Consider the following 18,679-nt stretch of genomic DNA (forward strand, 5'->3'; position numbering starts at 1 on the left):
CACCCATCAGGCAGGACACACCCTTGACCTAGTATTTATTGCCGACAGTGGATTGGTTGGAGTGGAAGAGCAAACTATTCTTCCATTGTCATGGTCCGACCATCACCTGGTCACTTTAAGACTTACCGTGACCACTAACCTCTGCAGGGGTGGTGGACCCATTAAGATGGTCCGCCCCAGGAGACTAATGGATCCAGACGGCTTCTTGAGGTCTCTTGGGGATCTTCCTGTCATTGAGGCTGACAATCTTGTTGATGTCTTGGTCGATCGCTACAACAGCAAGATGGCCAGGGCGATAGACACGATCGCCCCTGAACGTCCCCTCTCAACCCGCCGACGCACCAGAGCTCCCTGGTTCACAAGGGAGCTGGCTGTGATGAAGCGGTCGAGAAGGGGTCTAGAGTGCTCCTGGCAGAGAACTCGTAGGGTATCCGACCAAACACGGGCTAGAGCCGCTATTAGGGCCTATTCTGCGGCCTTGCGGGCAGCCAGAAAGGCTTTCTCGGCTGCCCGCATAGCATCTGCAATCAATAGACCAACGGAGTTGTTTCGGGTTGTTGGGGAGCTCCTCCATCCTCCCCAGGGGGAGGAGACCCCTGACAACCCAGCAACCCAGTGCAGCGATTTCGCGCACTTTTTTGCAGATAAAGTCGCTCGGATACGCTCTGAGTTAGACACTGGGGTTAGTGCAATGCCAGGTGAGGTGCCTGAGGCATCTGTCTGTCCGATCTTGATGGATTCGTTTCGGCTTGTTCGCCCTGATGACGTGGACAAGTTCCTTGGAGCTACGAGAGCGACCACTTGTTCCCTAGATCCTTGCCCCTCCTGGTTAATCAAACTGACCAGGGGAGATTTGTTAATTTGGCTTGAGAAAATTATCATCTCATCTCTGGAACAAGGGATTTTTCCATCTAGCCTAAAACAGGCAGTAATTAGGCCTTTTCTTAAAAAAGGCATCCCTGGATCCGTCTACTCTTAACAACTATAGACCAATTTCCAATCTCCCTTTCTTGGGCAAGGTACTGGAGAGGGTGGTTGCTTCTCAGCTCCAGGGATTCTTAGACGACACTGATTTTCTGGACCATTCACAGTCCGGCTTCAGGCCTGGTCACAGTACTGAGACGGCTTTGGTCGCCTTGGTGGATGACCTCCGCAGAGAGCTAGACAGGGGGAGTGTGTCCCTTCTGGTTCTCCTGGACATCTCAGCAGCTTTCGATACCATCGACCATGGTATCCTTCTGGGACGGCTCTCTGGGATGGGCCTTGGGGGTACTTCGCTCCAGTGGCTCCAGTCCTTCCTGGAGGGCCGTTCCCAGTTGGTGAAGCTGGGTGATACCTGCTCAGACCCCTGGCCTTTGAAATGTGGGGTCCCGCAAGGTTCCATTTTATCCCCCATGAATTTAACATCTACATGAAACCGCTGGGCGAGGTCATCCGGAGTTTTGGAGTTGGGTGCCATCTCTACGCAGATGACACTCAACTCTACTACTCATTTCCACCTAATTCCAAGGAAGCTCCTCAGATACTGAACCAGTGCCTGGCCGCTGTAATGGCCTGGATGAGGGCGAACAAGCTGAAGCTCAATCCTGACAAGACAGAGGTCCTCAAGGTCAGTCGCAAGTCTGATCGGGGTATTGGGTGGCAACCTGTGCTCGATGGGGTCGCACTCCCCCTGAAGGCGCAGGTCCGCAGCTTGGGGGTCCTCCTGGATTCATCACTGACACTTGAGGCTCAGGTGTCGGCGGTGGCTGGGAGGGCCTTTGCACAATTAAAGCTTGTGTGCCAGCTGCGACCATACCTCGTGAAGTCTGACTTGGCCACGGTGGTCCACGCCTTAGTCACCTCTAGACTGGATTATTGCAATGCACTCTACGTGGGGTTGCCCCTGAAGACGGCCCGGAAACTTCAGTTAGTCCAACGTGCAGCTGCCAGGTTGTTAACTGGAGCAAACTACAGGGAGAGATCTACTCCCCTGTTTAAGGAGCTCCACTGGCTACCGATTATTTTCCGGTCCCAATTCAAGGTGCAGGTTCTTACCTATAAAACCCTAAACGGTTTGGGACCCGCCTACCTTTGTGACCGCATCTCCCGCTATGAACCCACTCGTCCTCTTCGTTCATCCGGTAGGGCACTTCTTTCGCTCCCGCCACCATCCCAGGCTCGGTTGGCGGGGACGAGGGAGCAGGCCTTTTCTATTGTTGCTCCCTGGATCTGGAATTCCCTTCCGGAGGAGATCCGGCAAGCACCCACCCTGGCTTCCTTCAAAAAGCTGCTTAAAACCTGGCTCTTCCGCTGCGCCTTTGGATAACTGAGCCCATAGCTATAGTAGTTGCACAGGCCACCTCTTTGACTTGAAACACTGCACTTTATTCCTCTGCCCCAAAGCATCTTAGAATATCACATTGCATTTTAGTTCTAGTGGTCCCTCCAGGCCATCCTCTCCTCCATCCCAGTGGTCTTTTTTTTTCTCCTCTTTCTTTGCAGATTCATGTTATTTGAGTGATTATATTCCTTCTGCTTATGTGATTGTTTTAGTCAATTGTTATGTTTTGTTTTTGTTTCTAATTCTTATAGCGTTTTATAGTGTTTTCAGTGTTTTATTGTACAATGTTTTATGCTGATTTTATATTGGAAACCGCCCTGAGTCCCTTTCGGGAGAGAGGGCGGTATACAAATAAACTTTTACTTACTTACTTACTTACTTACTTTTATGATGAACTTATAAATGAGAGACCATTACCTAATCAACCTATCTTCAATAGTTCTGCTGCAGCTATAATAGTACTGAGACTTCTTGAGAAATTGGGTGTTCTCTGCCTGAGAAAAGGACAGTTAGCCAACTATTGTGCTATATATCACTTGAACTCTCATGGCAACTTCCTATGGAATTGGGATTTGAAGTTCTGGGATGGGCATCTATAATTTTCAGCCACAGAACCCAAGTGCGTCACTACAAACTCAGGATTCCATAGGATATAGTTAAGATAGTTAAAGTGGAATCATAACTGTTTTCTATTGCAAGGGGTTTCATGTATTATATGTTCCTGCCAATCTATGTGTCAGAATTTCATGTGTCCCAGGACGTCCTTCCTTGACTCTTATCTCTCATGCTTTGTTCATAACTGGAGTAAGACAAAGGCCTCTTCCACACAGCTTTATAAAATGCACATTGAACTTGATTATATGGCAGTGTGGACTCAAATAATCCAGTTCAAAACAGATATTGTGGATTATCTGCCTTGATATTCTGGATTATATAGCTGTGTGGAAGGGCCCAAAATGAAACAATTGCAGGCACAAACAATGGCTGCAAAAAGCAACAGCAGCAAAACACACACACACACACACACAACCCATATCTTTTAATCACAGGTCTTGCCACCTTGCTAAAGCTGCTTCTTTGAAATATCCAAATCTACATGATAGTTTCCATAGTGATGAAGTCAAAGGTGACCCCCCCCCCCCCAAAAAAAAAATAGAAGATAGTTTATAATCAGGGAACCTATAGTTTTGCCAAGGACACCAAGCTGGGTAATACGAGTTAAATCTTGGACAATCACAAGGAAAGCTTCCCATGTTAAATCTGTGTACTTTTGACCAAGGGTTATACAGTATTCTATATTTTACATTTCATACATTTATAGCAGAAGGTAACTGAGATATTTTACTGGAGTTTACTGTAATTTACTAAAACCCTGGCACAAAGGGTGTTTGATCTTTTAGCCTGAGGCAAAAATTAACGATTCTCCTAATCCTTTCCTACACAAACAAAAGGACTCCCTTTTGTCTAGAGTTGAGACATATCTAGGCTAAAGGTTAACAAAGGAAAAAAAACAATTTTAAACAATATGCTTTACAATCTTGCCCTTATTTCTCAAAATTTGAAATGTATTCTTCTGCCTATCTTTCTGCCTCTCTGTATCACCTTTGACACACATTTTTCTGTTCCTTTAGACTAGACTCTACTGCCCATTTTGCTCCTTTTCCCTTGCCATTCATTTCCCCCTCCTCTCTCTGTTTCCAACTATTTAACCCATAATCCCCTTGTACCGGATTTCCTATCCCATCTCATGTGTGTTTTCCTTTGTCTCTGGGCACATTGCCTCTGACCCCAGGAACATGTCCCCTACTATCCTTTTCTATAACTTCATATTTCTCCCCCACGAGAAGGCATGAGTGAGGTAGGAGCCTCTCAAAGGCCCTTGTGGGCCCCAACTGTGTGTAACCCAGATCTCCACAGGGGCCGGCCTCCACAAGTTTGGGTCCCCCTCAACCCCTATGGATTCCTTATGTGTGATCCCCCACTTTGCCCCCCAGGGGAAGTGCAGGGGAGATCAGAGCCCCCTATAGCACCTTGGATGAAACTTGCATCTGTCTCCCACCATGATGGAGATGCTGAATATCCTTTCTCCTCCATTATGAACACTATATGTGTCTTCTATCAATTTTATTATGTTTTTATTATATTTTATGATTTCTTATAAAGTGAAGCAAGTGACCTCGTTGTGAACTCTGGCCAGCATTCCTTTTGACTTAGGTGCCACCAGCCAGCCCCAGGACCACATTCTTGCTTAATGGACTTATCATGATCACCATCTGCAATAACTCAATGGCCTCTTTCTTAAGCTTCGGAGGGCAAAGCCAGACCACTTAAGAACTGAGCAACTTTTGGACATTTTAATCATCTTCCATGAATGACAGATCCCCTCTGTGGAGAGACAGGTATGCTCCAGCTGTTCCAAGACAATACCATATTCCTTTCCCCAGATCCTAAATCACCTAATCCCATCATCAGCCATTGCCTCGACTATTGTTCAGAGATCTGCCAGCCCCTTTTTCATCATTGGACAGAGGGAGAATTTGCATCGAAGGCAGGCGGCACTCTCATTGAAAGAGGTGTGCCACACTCCCACCTCTCCAGGGAGCCCCTGCCAATCACAGCAAGACTGGGTCCAGCAGGGGCAGTCGGAATTTTGAACCTGGAAACTGTATAAAAGTGCATGCTTTGCTATGTTGTGTATTTCAGCTTATTTTGGCGAACTTTCGCAGGCTGACATCACTTTCAGCTGAAATTAAATAAAATACCTCGGTGGCTTCTGCTTCTACTTAGTGAGATATATTCTGTAAATTATTGGCTTCTTTTTTCTCACCAGGCTTAACCCACAGCTGCTTGGATCTCACTATCCAAAGCTGCTCTAAATTGCTCAATATCAGTGACTAGAAATGCTAATTTGGCTAAACCATCTTTGCAATGGGCTATAAGACCTCTGAATATTTTTTCTATTGAATATCAGTACATCTGAATCAATGAGAAAACAATAAGCAATTAAACCAAAGCCAAATATTCACCAGTTGTTGCTGTTGTTTTTAGAGAAGACAACATTCAGGCCTAGCCTACAGCATCTCATTTACATCTTGTTAAAAGTTCTATTGTTTTCACTGAGTGAGTGAGAGTGAGTGTCCTGAGTGAGAGCTGCAGAGTGCTTGGCAAAGCTCCTGATGCTTGTAATGGACCATGGATTACAGTTTATTTAAAAATAGCATCTGCGTAATAGCCTCTGGGTAGTAATAATTTTAAGATGAATAGGACAGCTCTGAAACACATTAGCAAGTTATTATTATAACAGCAGCAATACAGGTTCTCAAACTTGTAATATATGTGTAGCCTTTATTGAATAAGTGTTCAGGGTTGTCTGCAATATTAAGAGCTAGGTCATTCTTTATCTTTTGTCAGCATTGTTTTACAGTTTTCAATGTGATGACTTGACATTTGGTATAGTCCCTAAACTGGTCCCCCTCTTTCTGAGGAAATATAGGTTGTTTTCAGACAAGACAGTAATGAACAGGGAGAGCATGCCTTTGCCCAATATAATGACATCTTGAGTTGACCCTAAAATACATGTGAGTAGACCTTAAATGGGTTTGCCAATAGCCAGTTTGCCTAAAGTAAGATTTGAGTGGAGGTGGGGGGGGGGGGAGAGACTTCCCAAGTCCCAAACCCTGAGCTGTTGAACTTGCTGACCAAAAGGTTGGTGGTTCGAATCCGGAGAGCAAGGTGAGCACCCGTTGTTAGCCCAAACTTCTGCCAATCTAGCAGTTTGAAAACATGCAAATGTGAGTAGATCAATAGGTACCACTTCAGCAAGAAGGTAACAATGCTCCATGCTGTCATGTCAGCCACATGACCTTGGAGTTGTCTATCGACAACACTGCCTCTTTGGCTTAGAAATGGAGATGAGCACCAACCCCCAGAGTAGGACACTACTGGACTTAACATCAGGGGAAACCTTTACTTTACTATATCTGATTTTTTTGCTGTGGACTTTCATATGTCATTATTACCTGTGTTTTATTTATTTATTTATTTATTTATTTATTTATTGGTAAGAGGTAAGTAATTTGTAACATTTTCACAATTGCATATAGAAAACAAAATATTATGTTTTACCTTATATAACACATTCTGCTGATTACATTTTATTGTTTACAGTTCAATACATCTATTACTTAAACCTGTCCATTTCCCCCCTCCCTCTTCCTTCCTCCCACCCCCCCCCCTCCTCCAGGAACAGATGTAACTATAGTCATTGGTTTATATTATTTGTTGGATCATGAAGATTTTTTGGTTCAGATCCTTATATTTTCCTTTCACTTTTGCTCTGACTATAATCTCTTTCCACCTTAACTTCCAGTTCTTCTTTGGATGACCATTCAGCTATTTTGCTCTCCTTTCAGATATGTAGTCTTGGAGAATATACTCCGACAAATATTCAAGCAATTTTTAAAATTCCCTTTTCACTTCATCTTTCCAACCTAAGGCAACTGTTGCTTGGGTGGCTGCTAGCATATATTTTGCAGTTTGAATCTGATCTTTATTCCTCCCATTATCTTCAGTTTGTTGGGTAAAGAATTGTTTTTCGTTTAATTCAGTTTTTCTCCTTAATAATTCTTCCATCTCTAGATATTTTGTAGCTTTTCACAATCCCACCATATATGAATAAACTCTCCCATTCCCCCGCATTTATGCCAACCAAGTTTTGATTTTTTAAAAATGTGGGGCCAATTGATGTGAGGTTTGATACCATTTTGTCAAGTGTTTAATTTCCTTAATTGCTCTTATCCAATTCTCAATGTCATTCTCCTTACAATTCTGATTTCTGACTTATTATCATGTCTTTCTCTGTTGGTTTGCTTTCCCTTTGCCAAGCCTAAGGGCAAGTTATAAGCATGCCCAATATTAGGACCAGGAAGTCACCCAGATCAGTACTGGACATATATGATCATTTCAACATTGCTAAGCTGACCATCTGGGCAGTTTTCCAGTAAAAGAACCAGCTGACTTCTGCCACACAGTCATGAGAAGAGGGGACGGCTTGCAGGCATTTTTGATCAACAGCCAGATGCATAAAGAGATGGGATAGAAGACTCTGCAGCTGTCCCGATCTATCTTCCTTCAATGTGATGGGAAGCCAAAGGCCTATTGTAAAGCAGTAAAATTAATAGCAGAAGCCCATGCAAAGTAGAATGCACATTACCAGACAGGAATCCCAGAACACGAACTGATATAGTGCTTTTTGGACTGCGAGTCCCAGAATCCTCCAACCAGCATGGCTGCTATAGCCCAAAAAATAACTTTCCCAAACTCTGAAATGGAGTCATGATAATGGAACCTATCTTGCACACATCTTAAGGAGTTTTCCTAGAGGAAGATATAGATCTCACAGGAACTCCAACAGGTTTTTTTTTCGTTTTTTTTTACTGTGACTGGTACCAATTTGAAATCTGCATAATTACACCAGAATGACCTGTTAAAAATCTATGAGGTTGTGATCTGGAAAAGAGTAACTTTCCTCTGTTCTGATGAATCTGCTTGCCCATTATTCAAAGCCATTAATTATGTCCATAGCAGGAGTTTTAACTGCTTCAGAATTCATGTGTTATTGTAATATAAACTGGAATATATGCAAGCAGTATGTCGGTGCTTACAACTCACTTCTTCCAGCATCACCCCTTCCTTTGAGCAAATAGGTAAAGAAACCATTCCATCTAAATTACAATATGTTACAAGGCGAGGACAGATGTGCAACATGGAAGGGTTCCAACAGACACAGCTCCTCCAGGTTAATCCAGCATTGGGTGAGATAACATCTTGGATGTTTCCCATTCCTTCTTTCTTCTTCCACCAAAAAAATGTGTTTGTATTGCTTTCCTGATTATTTAATTATTGAAATCCTGATTTTTTAATTATTGAAATCCTCTGAAGATCCGGTAAAGATCCATTCTCACCCTGATGGAAAAAAATACAAAAATTAAGAGCATGTTTATAAAATGAGTATGACAGAGGTCTCTTAAAGATTTAGCAAAAGAGGTAAGGAATATAGAGAATCATGTGCTTTAAAGAATAACACACTGATCCTGAAGCAGTTAAAGCTCTTGCTATGTCTCTATTGGAGCCCCGGTGGCAGAGTGTGTAAAAGCACTGAGCTGGAGACCGAAAGGTCCCAGGTTCAAACCCCAGGAATGGCGTGAGCAGCTGCTGTTAGCTCCAGCTTCTGCCAACCTAGCAGTTCGAAAACATGCCAATGTGAGTAGATCAATAGGTACCGCTCCGGCAGGAAGGTATCTGCGCTCCATGCAGTCATGCCGGCCACATGGCCTTGGAGGTGTCTATGGACAACGCTGGCTCTTCGGCTTAGTAATGGAGATGAGCACCAACCCCCAGAGTCAGACATGACTGGACTTAACCTTAGGGGAAAACTTTTACCTTTACCTATGTCTCTATTAACTATGGAAGGGGGATAATATTTAAGTATCAGTCTCTGGAGACATCTAGTGGGATACTGGAACATAGCAATTTTCAGCGGAGCAATAAGGAACAATTTAAAAGCACTAAGAAAAAAAATTGGGTTATGCTGTGTTCTTGTTCTTACTAATGATATTACAATGTTACTAAACACGATTTTCCGACCAATTCTTGCCAATATCATATTTTCCCACACCCAGGAAGATGCCAGGGAAACAACAATAAATATTCAAAGCCCGAAGACACTCAGTTTGCTTGATGCAACCCTTGAGATAATTATAGGCATATCTAAGGTATCTGAGAAGGAAGCTTCTTTTTACAAAGTCTTTTTATGTCTGCCCAGTGCCCAGTACTATTTATCCCTTGCTTTTTATTTAGTCAGTGTCAGCATTGGGAGGATGGTGAAGGAGTTAGATCAAAAGACATAAAAGCATGTTTGTAGTAAACATTACAAAAAAGCTTTAGCAGAGAAAAATCAATAAAGTATAAACCCCACTTGCCTAGTTTCCAACAGACCTCACAACCTCTGAGGATGCCTGCCATAGATGTAGGCGAAACATCAGGAGACAATGCTTCTGGAACATGGCCATATAGATCGGAAAACTCACAGCAACCCAGTGAGTCTGGCCATGAAAGCCTCAAACAAAAACCAATCAAATTGTCATCATGTGTGCCTTTTTACAACCACCAAGGTAAACAGCAGCTGCCTTTGGAATCCATTGCTGAATAAAAAAGAACAGCAAAACAGAGAAACAAAGGGAGAATAAATAAAGCATGTAATCTTATTTTAAAGCATAGATATATAAGTCTGGCCACCCAAATGGAAAGTATTAGAAAGTAAAAGAGAGTGGGGGGATTTTCTCTTGATGTGTTTTTAAAAGAAATATCTTTTCTGTTCTTTTGTGTATGTTTTTGTTCAGTCATGAAGTGTTTTCCTGATCTGGTTGTTTCATTTCACATGTTCATAACTTTAGTTGTGAATAAAAAGTCTGCTGAAACATGTTTAAGATGCTCATCTTTCCATGTCTTTGGCACCAAAATTTCAATTACAGAAGTAATATCCAGGAACACATCTACTTTGTTAAGTAGGAACAGGTACATTGGTACATTTTTAAGTATAACTCCAGTCACTCATATATATGTGTGTGTGTGTGTGTGTGTGTGTGTGTGAGAGAGAGAGAGAGAGAGAGAGAGAGTATATGTATGTATATATATGTATGTATATGTATGTGTGTGTGTGTGTGTGTGTGTGTGTGTGTGTGTATAAAGCTTTGGATGGCATAGGAAAGGGTTAATACCCTGCGGTGTTTGTTTTGTTTTGCTGTCTATGTCCCTGTTGAGAAGATTTCACCTCACTTTCTGTCCCTGTGATAATTGGATTTTGAAAAATGTGGCTTGTTGTGGAAACAAGGATTGGTGCAAAAACTTCCATGAAGGTACCTTTTCCTCATGAAAACTCTTTTAGGAGTGGATTTATCTTCCGAGGGGTAGATTTCTCTCACTTCCTGTTTTCTCACTCCTATCCTTAACTATGACTCATTTATAAGTCAGATGTTTGTAACTCAGGGACTACCTGTACCATAATTGATATAGGATTAAAGTACACACTCCAACTGTCCCGATTTTGCAAGGATGATCCAATTAATTCTCTGCAAACCCACCTTTTCAGCTGCCTTTGGGATGTCAATGTTTTTTTCTCCTCTTTCTTTTCCCCCTCTTTGTTCTCTGCATACTTCAATTACTTCGAACTGGGAAATGCAAAAGTTGTCCAATTATCTTGACAGAGGGAGAGAATAGCGTCTTATCCTTCCCACCAGATGACTGGTTCTCAAAGGATTAGGCTGGCTACCTCTTAGCTGAAAAGCATAGTGCAATGTTCTGTGGCTACCTCTAAAGCCTTGAAGGTCTTGGAAACCAAATATCTGAAGGAGTTCCTCCCCCTCCTACCAAACTGTGGGGACAAGTCAGTGAAGTCCATGTCAGGGAAAGTTCTGCATAAGAACCAGGCAGCATTTAGTATTAAATTTTTATCCCACTTTTCTCTACCAAACGGCAAATCAAAGCAGGGAATCAAACCAACAATCAAATATATAAACAAATAAAGGTCAACAAACATTAATTAATTAAAATTAATTAAAATTATTTAAAATCATTAAAGTAATTAATATTATTTTAAGTCAGCCGAAGCACACTGGGCTAAACATTTCCTTTCCATCAACTCAGGAAAACTGTAAATCTGCCTGATTAAAAAGCTCTTTGCCTGATAACAAAGAGAAGACTAGATGTTTAGCTTGGAGAAAAGAAGGCTGATATAGCCATGTTTAAATATTGAAAATTAAATATTTGAAAGGATATCACATTGAAGCGGGGGCAAGCTTGTTTTCTGCTGCTCTGGAGACCACGAGAAATAGAGCAATGGATTCAAAAGGCATAAAAAGAGATTCCACCTAAACATATAAAAGAACTTCCTGATGGTAAGAGCGGTTCAGCAGAGGAATATGCTGCCATGGAGTGCGATGAAGTTTCCATCTCTGGAGGCTTTTAAGATGAGGCTGGATGGCCATATCTGTCAAGGGTGCTTTGATTGTGTGTTCCTGCATGGAAGAATGAAGTTTGACTGGATGGCCGATCTTTTCCAAGTCTATGAGTCTATGATTGGGAAGGAAATCCCTCATTTTTAGAAAGTCCTCCCCATTCGATTTTGATTAATGCCAGTATTGTTATAATTTTGCCGCCAGATTAAATGTTTTTTTCCTCTTTAAATACATATTTGGAAGTGTTGCCTTGACATGTGTTTCAGCATGTGTTGCTTTTTCTGTCTCTGCTGTGTTTTTACTGTACATTTGTTTTAAATTTCTATTGAATTATACTCACTCATGGTATGTTTTGGATTTTATGGCTTTTATTCACTACCATGGGATCTAGGACAAAATAAAGAATACTTTAAAGGGTAAAGGTACTGTTGAGCTATCCCTTGACACAATCAGCATTTGTTTAAAAAATGAAGTGTTGGCCAGGCCTAAGGCATGATTAGCAGAACGTCAATGTTTGGAGGCAGGGGAGATGGAAAACCTCCCTCTTCAGCTACAATCTTGATGACACGTCCATATGACAGCCAGCATTGGTGGGAAGTCTTTGACACAAAGGGAGTGTTTTCTTCCCAGATGCTAATGGGCACATGTGAGTTTCAATAAGATCCTGGTTTTGGAAAGACTTAACACACTCACACCCCGCTCCATATGCTGTCACCTCCCTTTGCAGATGCCTGCAATCTGGTTTTGCAAAACCGTACAATGTGACAGCTAAGTGTTTAACATCATGCAGATTAATCCCTTGTGAATGCTAGTATGGAATTGCTACACATATGGAATGAAGCAGGATATTAAAGTCTGCTTGTATCCCTTTCAGGGTCATGCCAGAGATTTATTCCCACTGCCTGTACTTTATGCAAATCAAATCCAGAAAAGCCTTGATGCTGTGTCATATCTAGGTTAGACGGGAGAGTAGGAGGCTTAAAGCGAAGAGCATTACTGTAGCAGAAGTATTACTCACTTGTTAATTAAGGTACAACTTGTTCACAGGCCTCAAATAACTGAAATACAGAATACAATTAATTAAATTTAAGTTTTGTATATTTATTAGCACAATCCATATTTCTGGATAAGACTCTGAAGTCTGTTAAACATGACAGACCTAAGGCCCTTAGTATGTTTTATTTTGACTTTCCAAATCTGCAATTCTTAATTTTTAGTATGTTGTTTTCTATGACACACAGAGAGAAAACATATGATATTTGAAGGATAAGCAAAACATTGCAAGAATAATGTACATTTGATGTTATGTCGTCCACTCATTCTGGTTAAAGTGCTCTATAAAAACAACGTGAATGTAAGGTATGTGAAGTGAAATGTAAAGGTAATAGCATTTGATTTGACAGCCATATATTTACCTGTGTCTGGAAGAACATTGAACTACTTAAACTGGATCCATTAACTTTATGAGAAACCCAGAACCACCTTCTATGTTTCTCTGAAGGAGCCAGATGGCAGCCGAAGAAATCTATAAAAATGCTACAAGCGGATTTCTGTTTCCATGGCAAACTGTCCTTAGAAACGTCATCAGAGCATCACAGCAGTGTAGTTTAATGGAATCATAGCCACCCTTCCTCGTTTAAGTACATTTCAAACCATGTAGATAATTTCCTTATGTCAAATGGCATGAAGTATTATCCTATACAATATTTGGGTTCTGGGAAGGTGAGGAGGGTGAGCCAGCTTTCTCAGCCATTGTATGTTTTGTACCCATTAAGCATACAGTCAGACCGTCACAATTGTTGGAGTTAGGAGCACAGGACACTCCTGAAAGTGAAAATCTAAAAATAAAGAAACTGCTATTTTTTAAAAACCTGAGTAAAAAAGCTTTAGGAATTTCTAGGTCTTCCAGCATGACTCTGTGGTTGGCTTCCACTGGAAGCTGACCATAGAATTACACTGAAGGACCTGGAGATTCCTAGAAATGACTTTCATGGTCGGAATCATTGGGTTGTTGTGGGTTTTCTGGACTGTATGACCATGTTCCAGAAGCATTCTCTCCTGACGTTTCTCTCCTGACGTTTCACCCACATCTATGGCAGGCATCCTCAGAGGTTGTGAGGTATATTGGAAACAGCTTCCTAGAAAGATTTTTTTAAAAAATCTCAAGGTCCTCCAATGTGAATGAAGGAAGTTGACTATAGAGCCACACTGGTGTATCTAGAGATTCCTAAAGAGAAGATTTTAATAAAATAAATGAATAATCAAACCTGCAAAAGTCAAATCTGCTAATGTGGAAGAAAATTGTGCTTGGGAATCATTCCATTTCTTGTCTCCCCGAAACACATTAAGCAGAATTCACTGCAGGGCACCATCAATGACTGGCTTAGGACACTGTATTTTTCACTTAGGATTCTGAATTTTCACATTAAAAAGGAGTGTGAGGTCAAGATATCCTACAGCTTGTGGTCTTTCTGCACTGTTCAGTATCTCTTATGATGCTACCTGATGCAAGGTGCTTTACTTACTGACAATGGAAAGGGGCTGTTGGTGGCATATAGCTCTTACTCATCAATGGGCTGTGATATATTACTGTCCCTGGTTCAGTTACTCCAATGCTAGAAATTTGAAGACTGAGGCCCCTTCTACACTGCCATACAACCCAAATTATAAAAGCACATAATCCATATTATCTGCTTTGAACTGGATTATCTGAGTCTACACTGCCATAAAATCCAGTTCAAAACAGATAATATGGATTTTATACAGCTATATAGAGGGGATCCGGAGGAAAATTTCATGGGCGAGCAGGATATGCCCTGATCCTCTCCCCCCCCCCCCCACACACACACCAGCATAGTTACACTCCTGATCCACATGAGTGATTTTGAACTAGCACAGAGTCCCTTCACTTATTAAGACCTTATTACACTAGAGCATGGATCCACGTTCAATCTGGTTTCTGCCTCCTGCAGAATTCTGGGACTTGTAGTTTAATGAGGCCCAGGAGCTCTCTGGCTGAGCAGTTTAAAGGCCCCTCCCTAAACTACAAGCCACAGAATTCTACAGGAGGGAGAAATGGGATTTAAAGTGGACCCATGCTCCAGTGTGATGAGGTCCTAACACATAAAACTCATAACCTTCTCTTTTAAGATTAGTGCAAAAAGTATTGTTTTAAAAAGGATATATTGGGCTAAAAAGTGCTGGGCAAAAATATCTTGCCAAACTCTCACCAGAGGGGTTCAGACCAGCCTCCCTTTCTATTAAATGAAAAAAGATTCCAAAAGATTCCAACAGACTAAGGACTTCATCACAATACACAAAAAATGCAGGTTGAACTGGATCTTGCCATAGTATTCCATGGTAGCCATGTTTTAATAAAACTGAGAATTCAGTCTCCCCATCACATGTGTCCATCTCATCTACAATCCCCTACTTCATTTGCCATCACATGAAGTGGCGTCCCCGCCCATCTTGCTTTCTGTCTCCCCCTCCCCTTTTAAAAAGATTTACTGTGCAAAACCAGAAGTATGAAACCTCACGATTTTTGAGAAACGAGAAAAACGATAAGACAAATGGCATCTGCTGCTGCTGTTCCAGATGTTTCCCTGCTGAAACGTTCCCCTAAAATGGCTGTTTTCCTAATGAAATGCGTGCATTGCTACTGAACTGTTTACACACGTAATTTACCTTGCAAATTACTTCACTTCACTTTATTTCTTAATTAGTCACTCTCCACCAGAGTGCTCCGCGCGACTTACAATTTAAAATATCATTCCACAATATAAAACATTCAACATAAAAACATTCAACAGTGACTATTTGGCACTATTACTTCATAATTACTTCAAAAAATATTTCCAAATGAGAATTCCTTCAAAAGGAAAGAGTATAATGTTAATGCATCGAGTAATGAAGATGGAGTAATTTCAGAATGTCCTAAAAAATAATAAAAGAAAACTTACCTCCAAAGGGTTAGTTCTCATGGAGTAATGGTGGCATGAGAGAAACTGAGGGAAGGTGTAAAGACTGACCACAAATATACTTCATAAAATGGTATTACTCAGAGAATTCCAACAGTTTATATCACACATGAAAGTTCATGTGTTTTGCCACTTCCACGTGCATAGAAACAAGTGGAGCTGATAGATACCTGACTCTGAAAACTCCACGTTATTATGATATATAAAAACAGGATCCAACAGGTAACTCTTGGAAGTAATTTTGCATCATGTGATCACCACCATGGAACTTCCTTTTCAAAATATGAAGAAATGAAGAAATTTCTACATGTGATGAGGTCCTAAATGACTTCATGCATTTCTTTTGTGTCCTAGGTTACTTGGCTTAACTGAAATAGATTAACAAACAAACAAAATTCTGTACCGGTCCAGCTTGTTAACTGGAATGACATCTTAGGGTGATGATTAATATTTGGAAGTAACAACAAGGGTGACAAATGTTGTGAATCATGGGGCATGGCTAAGGGTTACATGATGTATTGATGACCATTAATTAATACTACTCAACCACAATTACATGGATCTTTCTGGTAATTCTATTAGAGCCTTCTAATGAGCAATTAACACTTAGTTACAAGTTGAAGAGTTGTGACAGAAGCAGTTCATGTTAGTTTTCTTTTAAACAGTGACCCAACAAACTTGGTATTCTCGTGTGGAAATGTTGTTAGTGGCATATTCAAGTATAATTTCACCTTATGCTTGTATATGCATTGTTGTTGTCTGTCTATGAGAACATTGTCAGCACTTCTTCAGTTCCTCTCTCCACCTTCCACCAGTCACAGAATGGCCATGGGCAGGTAAAGGCAGGGACATTGCAGCAACATAGCAAGCCCTGGAGTTGGTATCTGTAGTGTAGTTCTGCCTACAGAGCACCTACATTATATGTAAGACAATGACTAGTGGTGTTCAATGTTGGGACAATGCAATTCCAGTATCATGAATCCTTCCATGTTTTATTTTATCTGTTATGATTTTTTCATTTGCATTGTATAATTGTGTACTGGATGATGATCTTATTCTGCTTTTAACCATGCTTGTATTTGCTTGTGTATCAGGGAACACATCTTTTCCAGAATTGTTTAGCTACATAGCAAGTAAAAACTACAGCCAGAAACTGCAAAACTGTTCTTTTGAGAGAATTAGTATGAAGAGGGAGAAGCGATAACTCTTGGGGTGTTTTTATCAATTGGCAAATGGGATTAGAGCAGGTGTAAAGAGGGAATCTTTTTATTAATGGACAAATGGGATTGTAATATGTGTTAAGATTGACTTGCTTATCTATAAATGTGCTGTGGAACTGTCCCTGTAACAACTATGTGCTGTGATTTACTTGCTTTCATAAACAAATCTTCTAGGCTTTTGTGAGCTTTTACTTTCTGAACTAGAGTTTACTTATGTGACATTCAGTCACAATACAGACACTTGCTGCCATACCTTTGCCTGAGAGAGGAGAAGCTGTAAATCCTGATAGTAATATCATATGGGGAAAGCTCTTGGTTTCTGCTTAACATGTTCATAGTGTTGTTATACTGATTGCATTATAGAAGCATAGGATGTAATGTTCCTTGGGTAGCAGACAGCAGATAGAAACCAAATCCACCACCCTTAATTTCAAATAACTAGTCTTACACCAGCTACACTGGATACATGAAGTCTGGCTGAAGGAAGGGTGGCATGTCAGTAACGCCAAAAGATTTACTTTACTAGTGAATAACCAAACATTTCCAAGCACTAGGGAACAATGGGCAAGATCCTATAACAGTAAACTGCTGCTATTATGTATGGTCTGTTATTCTCTCTGTGCCCAATCAGGTGGTGGCAGTGGCAGAACTGTGAGGAGAAGCAGATAAATTAAAGTCACAAATATCTTGAATGTCTAGCCTCCTTGTCGGGACTCAGGGCCAAAGCACTTCCGTGGGAGAGATGGTAATCCAAGTTTCCTCCCTCATTTGAGGGCATTTGAGTAATGGGCTGCTTAGAATAGGCAAAGTTCTTTTTCTGTTCCCTCCACCAACCTTTTTCTTATTTTCCTTTCCATGGATGCCATTATTGTCTTTTTCTTATTGCTGCTATTATCAGCACCACCATCACCTCTGTCTTTCGTGTAACCACATTATCAGAGGTTTAAGACCTTCAGCAAGATTTCTAGATCAAAAGGTGTGATTTCTAGCCCTTGCACTTCTTAGAAAGTATGCATGGATTGAATAAGAATGGCTTGTGGGAAATGGATACACATATGCAGCATATTTTATAAAAGCTTGGCGCATTTCACAGATGTGCTTGAAGAGCAATTTATGTGCATGGAAAATTGATTCTGTCTTTAACTCACAATCTGCTTTTGTCTTACAACTGGAACTTATGTTGCAGTACAATATGATTAAAAAAACTTTTTGTAACTGAAATAAAATGGTTGAGATTTTTCATATAGCAAACAAAATGAAACACGCCGCACCTGCACAATTCTGTGTCCCTCCTTACTCCACATAATTTTCCTTCCTTTCAGAGCTTAGAAAGCCTGCATCTTAATGTGTAACAAGATCAAATGAAATATGAATATGTGATATGTTGGTATGAATGGAAGAATGAATGTGAGCTAGTAAATTTGAAGACACCAGTCTGTGAACGAAGTCCTGCAAACCATTAACTACCTGCTTGCTGAATTGTAATTAAAACCTGCTAATGAGACCTGAAATAGTTGACCTGCCTGGTAAACAGTGATAAGAACTGTGAATGATAAGAGAAATGTTTACATCTGTTAACATCTGTCAACATTTGCTGACTTGATAAACTTTTGGGGCAGAGCTGCTTGTTTGCTAACACCAATCAAAAGGAATCAACATCTGGTCCAAGAAGCTGGGATATTCCAGGATGGAAGATGTCTATCATTCATTTACAACTTTGGAACAACATCAGCAAAATATTGCTATATAAGTGACCTTATGATAGTCCAGAAAGTGTGACAGACAGAGACACTGTTCACCTGCTATGCTCTGCTCCATTGGGAAGGAGAGAGATAGTGTATGTGTCAGATCTGCTATGGGAAATCAGGATTCTGTTCAATTTTTAGAGCTTCCTTTTCTCAGGGAAAGAGGAAGGAGTGCATTTTGAAGTCATGGTCTTTTTGGAGATTTGAAGCTTTGAAGTTTTGGCATTTTGGAACTACAGTAGAGTCTCACTTATCCAACACTCGCTTATCCAACATTCTGGATTATCCAACGCATTTTTGTAGTCAATGTTTTCAATATATCATGTTATTTTGGTGCTAAATTCGTAAATACAGTAATTACTACATAGCATTACTGTGTATTGAACTACTTTTTCTG

The sequence above is a fragment of the Anolis carolinensis genome, chromosome 4, assembly GCF_035594765.1.
Source record: "Anolis carolinensis isolate JA03-04 chromosome 4, rAnoCar3.1.pri, whole genome shotgun sequence".
In the NCBI taxonomy this organism is placed as follows: domain Eukaryota; kingdom Metazoa; phylum Chordata; class Lepidosauria; order Squamata; family Dactyloidae; genus Anolis; species Anolis carolinensis.